The following is a 14,141-nucleotide window of genomic DNA, read 5'->3' on the forward strand; positions in this document are numbered from 1 at the left end:
TATGTTTACTCCAACGTAGCGAGCGATCAAGCCAAAGCCCAAGGTACTTGACATTTTCCACAAGTTCTAGTTGACAATTATCGACCTCAAGGTGTATAGCACTTTGTCTTCTACCTTTCGAGAATAAGCAAATTTTACTTTTGACTGGAGAAATGTCAAGACCTAAATTATTGATTAACTTATTAAATAATTCTAGTGCTATTTGTACTTCGTTTTGAGCACGAGTGAGATTCTTATCTGAATAGTAAATTACATAATCATCAGCAAATTGCGATATCTTGACACTGTGCAAGGACTGAATCTGTTGACATATCTGTATTGTTGCCACATTAAACAATAGCGGAGACAAGGGATCTCCCTGTGCTAATCCTAAACAAGCAGTTCTGCTTATTTCATCGTCATGAATACGAATTTTAAGTCGTCGCTCGTTAAGGAAATTCCATAAATAATCACATATCTTCACACCAACACCATGATCGTGTAATGTTTTCAAAAGCATTGTTATATTGACATTATTATACGCATTATTTATATCGATAAAACAGGCAAGAGTTGTTTGGTTATGGGAGAAAGCCATCTGTATGGTAGACACCAATCGACTTAAACTATCGTGACATGATCTAGCTTTCCGAAACCCTACTGTAGCCTCGGAGAAAAGATTATTATGTTCAAAATACCACTCTAACCTTTTATGTATAATTGAATGAAATGTTTTACACAAACAGGAAATTAGTGAGATTGGTCTAAAAGATGAGCTTAAATTAGGATCTCTGCCTGGTTTTGGTATTGCAATTATTGTTATATCCCTCCATTGCCATGGAACTACATTAAGTGAAAAAAACAAATTATATAGCTGCAACAAAATAAGCAGTCCCTTCTTGGGTAAATTCCGTATCATAGAGTACGATATACTATCACATCCAGGAGCTGTGTTTTTAAATTTGATTGAGTTTTCCACTTCACATATGGATATAGGGCATTCTAACTGTGGGTTGTTAATATTAAAAATAGGGGCTGGTAGGGAAACATAGTCGGGGGTAAAAGATTTTAAAAAAGAATTAGCATTTTCGTTATCAATATAGGGCCTCGAAACTCTGTGACCTTTAAACCAGCGCATGCGATCCCACATTTCTTTAGCGGTTGAAACCTCATCAAGCGACGAACAATCTTTCTGCCAAGACAATGATTCCGCCCTTCGTATTAATCTTTGGGATTCCTTAATCTTGTTTTGAAGTATATCTAAATTAGCTGGGGTAGGGTTTTTTCGAAATTTTGAAAGCGCCAACCGACGTTCAGCAATTATTTTTGATAAGTTTGCATTCCAATAATGCCTGGGGGTAAATTTTTTAGCAGGGTTCTCATTAATTTTAATAATAGGTATGTATTTATCTGCTGCTTCAATCAAATGATTAATAAAAAGATCATATGCTTCTTGGGGGTCGAGGGGTAGGATAAAGTGAGAAAAAATATTATCCAGATAATCCCTATATTTCGGCCAGTCCGCTTTTCTAAAATTTCTTCTTACAGTGGGCTTAAATGATGGATTAAAGTCTATTGCAATTTTAATAATTAGGTGATCACTGCCTAGTGACTCGTTACACACATTCCAATTTAATTTGAGAGCTAAATTTAGAGATGCAATCGATAAATCAGGAGCAGATTTTTGTAACCTACCATTAACGAGCTTAACACGTGTCGACTCTAGATTGTTTAATGTGACAAAGTTGCTTTCAAATAAAGCATCACATATTTGAGTACCTCGAAGATCCGTCCTATTAGACCAGTTGGAGTGATGGCCGTTAAAATCACCTAAAATTAAGCTATCTTTATCCACAATAGACAACACAAATTCCCAATCACTCTGACTTGTTCTAATAGAAGGAGGGCAGTATACAGCAATTATATCTTTTAAAACTGGACAGTTATAAATTTTAACATGCATTAACTCGATACCTGTATTACTCGTATTTAATATGGGAACTGTTTTTGCTTTAACAGATCGATGAATAAAAACTGCAATGCCCCCATAGCCATCCCACCGATCTTGTCGGAAACATTCGTAACCATAAATATTTAAATTTGTATCGACATCTAACCATGTTTCACATACAACTGCGATATGAATTTTCTCTTGATTTAACAATTGTTTAAATACGACTAATTTGTTTTTGATACTTTGAGCATTCCATTGAATTATTTTTAGACTACTTTCCATTAAATTTATTAAATAATTGTTTAATTAGAGCAAGGCTAGGAAATTTATCTTCAGCAAAAGTTAAAAACCATTCCCATATTAGTTTTAACACTTCTACAGTCTTCTTCGTTATAGAATATGACTTCATAAATAATATTTCAGCAATTCTTTCAAGTAGTTCAGCACAAGAGGCTTTCTTTTTAGTTGTCTCTTCATCTCCACTTTGTGCAAGATTGTCTTTCGTATCTCCTCTTCTGTTCCAAAAATCATCCTCTTCAAATTCCCTATCTTTCTTTTCTTTACCTTTCCTCTTTTTCTTCTTGTTGGATTCATCTCGACGAGAAGTTGTAGGTTTAGGTTCATCACTATAATTTTCTTTAGCAGCTTCGGCATAGCTTCTTCGAGGTAGAGATTCCATAGATTCGGCATGAGATAGGTCAGTATCACAGGATGCAAATTTGGGAAAATCTTTTTGATTCGGCGGAGATGGCGGAGCATACATTGTTGAAGCTTTTTTGTAAGTAACATTAAACTGTGACATTATTTCACGTATTTTTTTCTCTTTTTTGTAGATCGGACATGACTTATTCAGTGACCAATGTGGGCCTGAGCAATTAACGCACTTGAAATTCGTAGTTTCGCAATTATCGTGATTTCCTGTACATTTCGGGCATACAATTTTTTTATTTGGGCAATTATTTTTGCTATGGCCAAAACGCCAGCATTTGGTACATTGCGTGACTGAAAAAACATACTTTTCGATTTGGATTCTCATATCGCAAACATATACATATGGAGGCACTGCCGTACCTTTGAATCCAAGGCGAATTGTTTCGCTTGGTAACCATCCAGTTTCGTCATCATTTCTTCGCATGAGTCTTTTCACTGACACTAGTTCGTGTTCTGTGCGTATGTTTTCTTTAATTTCTTCTTCAGGTAACTCAATTTCTACATTTCTAATTATCCCATATGATATCCCCACTTCATAAGTTTTTTGTATTCTCCATCCTTTTTCTAAAAAGGTATTACACGAAACCAGTTTTTCAGCGCTTTCTATATTACTAAATTGGATACGGACTTTGTATGGATTAACGTATCTAATTCTAGTGACGTCAGTAATATTTTCGCTACGAAGCAATTTAGCCAACTGAAACTGTTTTGGAATCGACTCCTTAGAGTAAATTCCCACTTCTATTGTATTTTCTTCTTCAGTGTTCTTCTCTGTGTACGTTCTGGCCCTTCTTTTGCCGTGTCTACCAACATAAGTCCATCCATTCGTAGAGTCTGACTCCCTCGCTCTTTTATTCGCCCCTCCTGAGTTAGATTCTTCGTTATTATTCATGTTGGAGTGTCGAGATTCGCCGGACATACTCTCGTCCTCAGGCAAGGGCGGATCCAGCATTGTTCAACTTTATACGTCCGAGCGACGCCGTCGACTCCGCACGCGCAGACACTGCCGCGAACGCGCTCTTTCGAATACTATCGGAGCAATAAATACACACCCTCGAGACAATACCGCTCTGAGCGAGCGTTCGGTGCGAACTGTATTTCATTTAAAATCAACGTAATTAAATCCAGGAAATAACTACAAAATCACATTATAATCACGTTTAAAATTTTGATATACCTTCTTACGACTCATTTTCTCTTAACTCCTCACTGAAATAGATCTCTATTCCTTTAAAGATTGGAACAGAATTTACTGGCACAACAAGGCTTTGTTGATGCGCAAAACGACATAACCTTCTAAGCCTAGCAATGTGAAATAGATCGTATTTGAATCAAGTAGAGTTTAATTTTAGTTGTGGACAAATATGAATGGAGTCGTTTTATTATAAAAATGTTTATGTTTATAGCGATCTGTTGTGGGGAAGTTAAAAAGAGACGGGCGTATGTAAGCGTGTGAAGTATCGTATGATCAATACATCGGGGGCTGCGTCGTTGGTGGATACGAGGAGGCTTGTAGAACTCCTAATGTTCGTTTTCTTACATTTGCATGCTAATTGCCGTCACCGCTCAGGACATTCCTTTTGTCCGTGTGTCACATAATTGCTGGATTAGCGACGTATTTTTTTGTAGTAGAGTTTAGTGGCCATTTTTCCCCGTTTTAGATTTCCAAGTTTTTTTTTGTGTTTGGAGTTTTATGTGCTCTCTTTTTCTGTTTGCTTTCCCATTGCAAAGCCATCGCCGTCGTCAACCTATTTCAAAAAAGCGGTTAATAACACAAAATGGAGTTCATATTGTGTTTTTTACGGCCGCGGCGGACAATTTGTAGTCTCATTAATTTAAAAAAAAGATATTGCGGTTTATTTTATGTTTTCAATAGTATGTCGTTGATACCTATCACATAATATTTCTCTCCATGTAGTTCGAAAACCATAATTGGATTAGTTTTCCTAAATAAAAAACAAGTTTTTTACATTGCTTTTGGCATGCAGTGTTGCCTGGCTAAAATTTCTTTGTGCCTCATTCAATTCAATCTACCTGACATCGCTGAAGTAAATACTAGATTACAGGTACACAGTTGGTACACCTACAACTTACAAGAGATAACCAAGAATGGAATAAATGTTGATAAGCTCAACGAATTGCGAAGCTGAAGTGGCAATACATGTGGCACATGGTTCGAAGAAACGATAGTCGTTGTGGACCCTAAGTTGCTGAAATGGTGACCTCGAATTTTTAATGGGAAAGCACATTATCTGGAACCGGATTTTAACCGGAAGGCAGACTCTCATACATGTCTAGTGAGATCGACAGAGGGTATCAATCACTGGAAGTCGTTGGGTTTCAGGAAGTGCAAGTCCTTGGACCCTGGCAAGACCTTGGAAGTCAAGACAAGAGACCTTTATCCAGCAGTTGACGTCTATCGGTTGATAAAAACAACGATGATGAAGGACCTAAACTTTTCAAGTGCCAATTAAGTACCTAAGTATCCTTCTAAACCATATTTAAGTAATATAATATCCATATTCCATACTCTTCCTACTTATAATTAATATGCAAAAATATGTCTGTCTATCTGCATGTCTGCTAACTATTCACAGCCTATCAGTTTAATCAATTTTGGCGAAATTTGGTAGATTGAGTTAATTAAGGTTCATCCCGAGGACGGCCATACGCATAAGTTACTTTTTGTCCCGGAAAATCAAAGAGTTCTCATGGGATACTTAAAATCCTAAATCCACACGGAGGAAGTCGCGAGCATTATTTGTTTTGTATACAGATAAGTAGCTTACATCCTGAAAACGAACACAGGCTATTTATCCTGAAAACCTGAGTTCCCAGGGGGGAAAATCCTAAGTATATGCATGCGGACGAATTCGCGGGCATCAGCTAGTATTTAATATATGCCTAGGCATACGGCCAGAAATATCATTTCTACAGTATAAATGTAACAAGAAACAATAAATATTCGGTTTCCTGGCACCGAACCGAGATTTGAGGTGCAGGGCGGGCGGCGGTTGCTAGGCAACGCTCCCCAGCCTCCCTCCGGATCACTTTTAAACTTTCATGTCGGAAAGTTTTTAAGGTTTGCTTGCGGCTCTGAAACGTCTCTTTTTGTTTAAAGTCTATGATGAGAAATGTGAGGTAGATTTGTTGATTATTATTTTAACTAAGTAACTACCTAAGTGCTAAGGAAGCTGTGATATCGGCTCGAACTTTTTGGAGTTATGTGCGTTTTAAGTAGGTAATTAAATATCACTTGTTTTAATGGTTAAGGAAAACATCGTGAGGACATCATCCTGCATACAATACTTACTGCATAATGTCCTCAAAGGTGTATGAAGTTTGCCAATCCGCACTTAGCCAGCGTGGTGGTTTTTGGCCAGAAGCCATTCTCATTCTGAGAGGACACCTGTGCTCAGTAGTGAGGCGGTGGTGGGTTGATGCAGATGATGATGAGATGATACTACAGTCAAATTTCTTAGATGAGTTTCTATGTGGTTTTATACTGCTACTACCTACTTACCTACTCTTTAATTTTTCCGGGGAATTTCCAAATTCCTCTTCCTTGATACTGATATCTATTCTCATTCTAATTCCTATTATTTTTCAACTTCAAACATATTAGGCAATATTCTGCAATCTCGCTTCAATATTCATTACCGCTTTAAGCCTCGTGTTTTTTCTGTCATATTTCATACACAGGTAAGTGGCGCGGTGAATTACCTGACACTTTCCGAGATTAAATGAGCGGTAAAAATGTTTTTCGCCTTTTTCACATATTGCGAGCACTTTATGGCAACACTTACGTACTTTAGAGGGTGTTTGGTGTGTAGCGATTCGTTGTATATGATTTTTAGTATGACAGATAATATAAAACTTCGATGTACAATTCACCAATAAACTCTGTGTAAATCAAAGTAAGTTTAGAGGAATGCACCTATATCCACTTTCATCTTATTTTCCATTAGCACTTGGTTGTAAATGTACTGAAAGTAGTAACCCTACAGGTATACTTACATCTACATATTATACCTAAGTATACTCTCAGGTACCTACTAAGCTAAATTTTATAAAAAAAATATATTTTCATATACGAGTATCTACAAGTAGGTATATTGCTTACCGAATACAACAAAAGTTATGGACAAACGTTGAAATGTTAAAAATCATAAGAGTTCTATGTACTTATGTATCTACCAGTTTGTTTAAAAATCTTTTCATCGCTCTGAATTAAAAAAATCTTTTTCTAAAGGAAATCATCCCTGGACTCAAAAAATAAAATGAGTAGGTACATAGGTATTAAGGTACTGATGTCGTAAAGAGTCATTCGAACTTTAACACAACATCTGAACAACAAAGATCCCAAATAAATATTAAGCAACACAGCGCTTCCCAGATTTTTCTACAGGGGAAAAGTTTCCAAGTGAAGCGAGTGTATCGTACAAAATTGATGAAGGAACAGAAACCGCATCCGCGAGGCCCGAAGGTGCTTTTAGCCCCTAATTGGCGAGCTTTTAAGACTACCGCGAGTTTGTTTGACGTCGCAGCGGGTACCTGCGCGTAGAAAAATATGTTACCCACATTGTAACGCCCGCGACTTCGTCCGCGTGGATTTAGGTTTTTCGAAATCCCGTAGGAACTCTTTGATTTTCCGGGATAGAAAGTAGCCCATGTGCTAATCCAGGATATTATCTCAGCCAAATCCGTTCAGTAATTATTGCGTGAAAGAGTAACAAACATACACACACACACACACACACACACACACACACACACACATACACACCACATAAACTTTCGCCTTTATATTATTAGTGTGAAGTGTGAAGTGTGATAGTGTGAAGTGTTATTAGTGTGAAGTGTGATGCTTGTTTGTTAGTTAGTTGTTGGTTTGTCCTTCAATCGAGTCCCGACGGAGTAATTTTTTGCGTGGGCATATTTAAAGACATGGAGAGTGACATAGGCTGCTCTTTATCCCGTATGAAGACGTCAGTCGCGGACATCAGCTAGTATCTCTAAAAAGACTAGCTGATCCGCCCCAGTTTCTGTTTTTTTTTTCTGAAACTCCTTTCTTGTATTCATGTAATATCTCAAACCGGACTCAATGGTTTGAGCGGTACCTACGTTGATCTGTCAGTCAAACAGTTTCTTCTTTTACTTCACGGGACAAGTTTTTTATTATATTATGGCCCTTACTAATATAAATTAAACAGATTTATTTATTCATCAAAGACTTATATTATTATGACAGAAACGTGTGAACTTGATAGATAAAATACTTACAGAAAAAGTTTCACAAACAATTTTTGCATTGATTGTACCTACTAAATTAGGTTCAAAATCCAAAATCAAACATTTGGATCAAGATTTTAGAACTTTACATATACATTATCAAAGTGACAAGTAGGTATCCTCTATTAAGTAGGTACCTACTTTGTTTTTATAATAATATATTCTCAATATAATAATCGTATTGAATACGGTTTCCCACAGTTTACTGTGCTAAAAATTCGATGGCGACAAAGTTAATGTATTTAAAAAAAGTAAAACACGGGCCTATGTATAAAATTCGTTGCCACGTGGCGTCAATGAAAAAGTTTACCGTTCTAATTTCAAATCTACAGTGGGCGGTTGGGCGCGCGCACTTAATTAGGTGGCAATTTTGACAGCGGGGCAACCATTAATTTTCCTGTCAAAATATTTTTAACAAACAATCGAAGCTTACATTCTGCGACTACAACGCACTTCCCACTTTGAAATAACAAAACAAAACCACAATTAGCATAATAGTTAGTTGTATAAAACAGTTTAGAGAGCTATTGTGAATTTAACAATAAAAAATTATCGCGCAGTAACGCGCGATAAGTAACGTTTTACAAATGTCATTTCAGTTAGCATACAGATTTATTAATTGCGTCTCTCAATTAACCTGCCTAACAAATCGGGGTCCTAATATAAATATTTAATCGTGGAAAATGGTTGGAAAGGGAATAATTATAAGATTACCTCTCAAACGTTTCGTGGCGATGAAAAAGGGTAGGCTTTTAAGAGACTTGCACATGATTTTCTGTCTCTTTCATTCTGACTGCTTCCTAGTAGGATGGTGACCCCTTTCAAGCAATTTATAGTCCCAAGTGTGGAATCTCTACATTTATAAAATATAGGTAGATAGAGCCTTAAATAAAGATATGTATTTTCAAATTTCCAAACATGGCATGTCATCATTATTATTCTATGATTATTAATGACGAAGAATGGCGATTCTCTTATTTCGTTTCTATTATTTTTTTAAATTATATTGTGGAAGTTATGAATAGTAGGTACCTCTAAGAATTCAAGCACTGAAGAATGTTTGAAACTGAAAGGTACCTAAGTACCTACTTACTAATGAAAATATAAACTCTATTAATAACTACATCGATACAACTAATAAATACATCGATGATAAAGTAGACAAATGGTATTGCCTCTAATTATTATTATATATTCTGTGGCATTCTCACAAACCTAATGATCGTAATGATTTATGACCCAGTTCACACGTTCATAAAGGCAATTGTATCAAAGTTTTTATTCACCAAAATGGAATAATTCTATGGAAAGCCAGTTTTTGACAAATATACTTAAATACAACGGGTGTTAACATAATACAGATTTCAAGGTATTTAAAGATAAGTAAGTATGTATCAAAATAATATTGTGCGGTATTATTCGCTAATAGAGGCATTATATCCCAGAGTTACTCGGACAATCGAGAGAGCTGCTTTGAGTTATCGTGATATCTACGTGATTAAATCAGAAATGAGGAGATCCGTAGGACCAGAGTAACTGACACAGCTCAACGAGTTGCGAAGCTGTAGTGGCAATGGGCAGGGCACATAGTTCGAAAAACCGACAGGTATACGTTGTGGTCTCAAAGGCTGCTAGAATGGTGACCTCAGGCGGACAGATGACATCAAAAGCGTAGCAGGGAGCCGCTGCATCCAGGCGGCGTAAGACGTTGTGGGGAAGCTCTACAAGAGACAGTAGAATATATCTAGCAATGGGCATCTATCGGTTGACGATGATGATGATGATTGGAATATAATCAGATAATACATGGATACCTAAATGTAAATGTTTTCCGGTATTTTTATAATAATCCTGTAGGTAAAAAGCCATCTAAAGAAGCTGTTATATTCGGGCGTGGATAAGCGCGGCGTCCGCCTCGTAGCTATTAAAAACTTATTAAACATCATCTCGAGCAATTACACCCCTCCCACGAACCCCTTTCTAGTCAGAAATTGCCGGTGATATCATTGGGCGGTATATTGTGAAGGCTTTCGAAAATGGGAATCGAGTGTTTCCTAATTACGAAGAAAATCTATGTTTTGATAGGGGGCATGATTCGAGTGCATCAGCGTTTAGGTATATAGGTATAGATAGGTGATTGCTTTGTCTCATCCACTACTTTTTAATTACCATAAAAAAATTAAGTGTGAGTGTTCACACTTAATTAAGTGTGAACACTCACACTTAATTTTTTAAAAATTGCACATTCAAAACTATAATCCTTTCTTATAATTATAAGAAAAGATTATAGTTTTGAATGTGCAATTTTTTAAGCTTAAATTAACAAAGCTTGTTTTGCTTTGTTTTTAACCCCCGACCCAAAAAGAGAGGTGTTATAAGTTTGACGTGTGTATCTGTGTATCTGTATATTTGTCTCTGGCATCGTAGCTCCTAAAGTAATGAACCGATTTTAATTTAGTTTTTTTTGTTTGAAAGGTGTGATCCGCCTTTCAAACAAAAAGAAAACTAAAAAGTATCGAGAGTGTTCTTAGCTATAAACCAAGAAAATCGGTTCAGCCGTTTGATAGTTATCAGCTCTTTTCTAGTTACTGTAACCTTCACTTGTCGGGAGTGTTATAAATTTTGTTTACACTTGTTATACATCGATGTTTAGACCGAATCTTTACATATAGTAAGTATTTAAAACATAGTCATCTGTCCCTCTGTAAGTCCCGCTTCGATCTTATCAGTAATCAGTATTATCACCTTTCTTCGTTTTTGCTAGCGTTCGGGTCACCCTGTATACTTAGGTATGTACTACAACTTGCAAGATTATTCAACCAGAAGCGAGCGCTCGGCCAGCGGAAGCGGGCGCCCACAGGAAACATGTCGCCGCCCGCGTCGTCTCGACGAAGGCTAAGCTTACCTGCATTTATATTGCAGTCATCATCACTGCTGATAAGGCTACGCTCAAGTACCAACCGCATCCTGAACATGTTTACAAATAGGATGGACTCACCAATGCTCGAACACATTGTTCAAGTGTTGATGAGGCCACACTTTATTGTATTACTTAAATGCAAATTAACTGTTTCTTTTTCCCACAAAGTTCACTGACATTAGTTTTTAAGAATTAAAATTGTCTACTAACAAACTTAGCCCTAATTGCTCTAAATAAAGATTTATTTATTTAATTTTTTAATTTAAGTATTTATTTAATGCGTGGAAGCAATCGGCTGAGCTTTCAGTTGCACACAAGATGGCGATGGCGTATAGTTGTATTGTTACCTTGTTACATATTATTGTAGGTACCTACTATGTATGATTTGAAAAGAGCAATTGCTGAGATTCTTGCCGGTTCTTCTTAGTAGAATCTTCATTCCGAACCCGTGCAGGTGGTACGTAGCATAAGAGACACTTGTTATCCTGCAAGAAATAAATGATTTTGATTTTATGTTATAAGTAGATACAGGACGTCATATTCTGTAGTGAAAAGTATAGTACGCGACAGGTCGAGATGGCAATCGGGGTGGGAACGCCCCGCACACCCGCACGGGCCACAGCCCCCGTGCTAACCCGGTACGGGGGAGCGTGTCTCTTACTTGCGTTACTTTGAAAATCGAAGCACATTTTAATTTTTTTTTGTGATGTCACCATCACGGTTTTCGGATTTTTCCTTTTATTTGTGCTATAAGACCTACCTACCTGCCAATTTTCATGATTCTAGGTCAACGGGAAGTACCCTATAGGTGTCTTGACAGACAGGACAGACGCACTGACAGACAAACAGACAGACAACGAGGTGATCCTATAAGGGTCCGAGTTTCCTTTTGAAGTATGGAACCCTAAAAATCTTACTTTCAGCCAAAATTTTTCACAATAACATATTATTACTATTTGCCTGCAATGGCAGTTTAAAAAGTAGAAAATCTTTTATCGCATTAGATATCTAAAAAGATCAATAAAATCTCCATGTGCACAAAATAACAAGTTTATCTCGCGCCAAGATCGCGCTGTATTCAGCCACGTGGCTCCAATAAATAATATTTGAAAGAGGTATAATTTGCCTCTGCCTCACAGCTCGCTACATGTAAGTAGGTAGGTAGGTACGTAGGAATATCGCAAAGTAAGGGGTGGATTGGGCGTAGACGACACATGTCCAAACAAATGTCGCAAATTATTGCCGATTTTCTATCAAATAAAATTAGTGTTTACATTTGATATTTTATTTTTACCCGACTACGGCAAATCCAAAAGGAAGGGGAAAGATTTTAGCGGTCTATGTAGGTATGTTTGTTTTCAGATTCTGTGTGTTCCACCGTAGCGCCTAAACAACTGGGCCAATTTTGATGAATGAGATTCCAATTGATTCGTTGTAAAGATCGTGTGACATAGACTATATTTTATACGAAAAAAAATGGACCTAACTGATGTTACATCAAAAAAGTGGTGGGAGTCTCCAGAATTTTTTTTTGGTATTGTATCGAGTGGGATGTCAAATGAAATAGGAGAAAGTTCTGAGTTAATGGATATAATAATGTACTACAACATTAAAATATATCAAGCTACAGACAAACACAGTGACTGCTATGAAATTCTTCATTATGATACAAACTTACTTATCTACCTGTTCTAATTCTTGCTTTAAAATAAGTACATTTGCATATTTTTATTTTTTGTTTCCCCTATTTACTTAGTAGGTAAGTATTTGCGAAATTATTAAATCCCTGAATTAATAATTGATTGATTTATCTGTAGCGAAACTTAGATTGTATATTATAAAAATAATGTTAAATCACGTTGGTTCTTGGTTGCAATCACTTTTATTTACTTACTAGTTATTTTATCAAAACGCACAACAATCTTATTTTAGCATCCATTGCTTACAGGCCCTGTGGCGCAACGGATAACGCGTCTGACTACGGATCAGAAGATTCCAGGTTGGAATCCTGGCAGGGTCGGTAAACAAACGTTACTTTTTACTTGTTTTCTCTCAGTAGTAAAATTTTGTAGAAGGTCCGCATTTTATTCTGGGTCAATAATTTTACGGCCACAAAATTTTACTCTGACTGACTTTCGCATGTATGTAATATGTATGTATGTATGTATGTACTTATGTATGTTTGTATGTACCTATACATATACTTAATTGAACCAGAAAACACATATGACAGATGCGTCATGGTGTTCGTATCGTAGATATAACAATAATAATTATGAAGCTTCAATTATTATGCCAGAGCAACATAATGCGACATTGTGACATGCCACAAGGAAGCATAGTAAAACAATTTGAAATGTAACAAGAATCGTCAGTCTGCAGACTGTCGTACTTACCGTAATATTCCCATTGTACTTATAGCATTTTTTGTCTCGGCACAAAATAAACTGCTGCATGCTGGACTGCATTATCACAAGTTGTTGCTTTAGCGTAAAATAGCCTTGATAACGAGTAATTAGCTCTTAGATTAAAAATAATTTGAGTAGTAGGTATACTAATTCTAGCTAAGTACTTACCTATTCAGGTTTCTGTGGTACAAAACACCTGAAAACAGACTACTCATGCCAAAAATCCGTAACAATGATTCTTGAACATTCTTACCTACTTTTCTACTTACGCACACTTTACCGTTATTTTCAGGAAGTACCTAATTATTATGATAATATATTCATCATATTCGTACAAAGTTATATGACTTACCTACCTACACTATGTCTTGAGGAAATTTCACGTGTATGTAAAAGATGTAATTATTAAGTTAGGAACTAGTTTTAATTGGTGCTTCGCTCTTTGAAATGGATTCAAAGTTTTAATTCTTAGAGTAACTTTAGAATGTATTTGAATTTTGAAGATATTAATTGAACAAATATACCTAATTCGCTTATCAATTACTTACCTACTTACTTACTTGTGGTTTAAATTGATATCAATACTATCTTTGATCTTCTAAACAATGGCGAAATATTCAAATATAGTGGCATTTGTTTCGTGAATATGATACTACTGACTGGAGTATAATATATTCATAACCCTTCATATTGATATCAATATTGAATACCCTTCACTATAATTGGTAGGGTTGATACATATCATCAAATAAGATAAAATACATGATTAACCAGAAAAAAAATACTCAATGCATTTTAAAAATAGCCAATGTTTAAAATGTTTTTCATTTGTAATAATTTTAGGCCAATAGCTCACTAGGACACCTGCATGGTAGCG

General features: G+C 36.2%; 1 non-coding gene across 1 annotated transcript; it reads left to right on the forward strand.

Annotated features, from left to right (window-relative positions):
- The first annotated feature begins 12,803 nt into the window (after positions 1 to 12,803).
- On the forward strand, positions 12,804 to 12,876 carry Trnar-acg. The gene has a single exon. It is a non-coding gene; the product is annotated as a tRNA-Arg (tRNA).
- Positions 12,877 to 14,141: the final 1,265 nt, after the last annotated feature.

Source organism: Maniola jurtina, chromosome 16 (assembly GCF_905333055.1).
Source record: "Maniola jurtina chromosome 16, ilManJurt1.1, whole genome shotgun sequence".
NCBI classification, from domain to species: Eukaryota; Metazoa; Arthropoda; class Insecta; order Lepidoptera; family Nymphalidae; genus Maniola; species Maniola jurtina.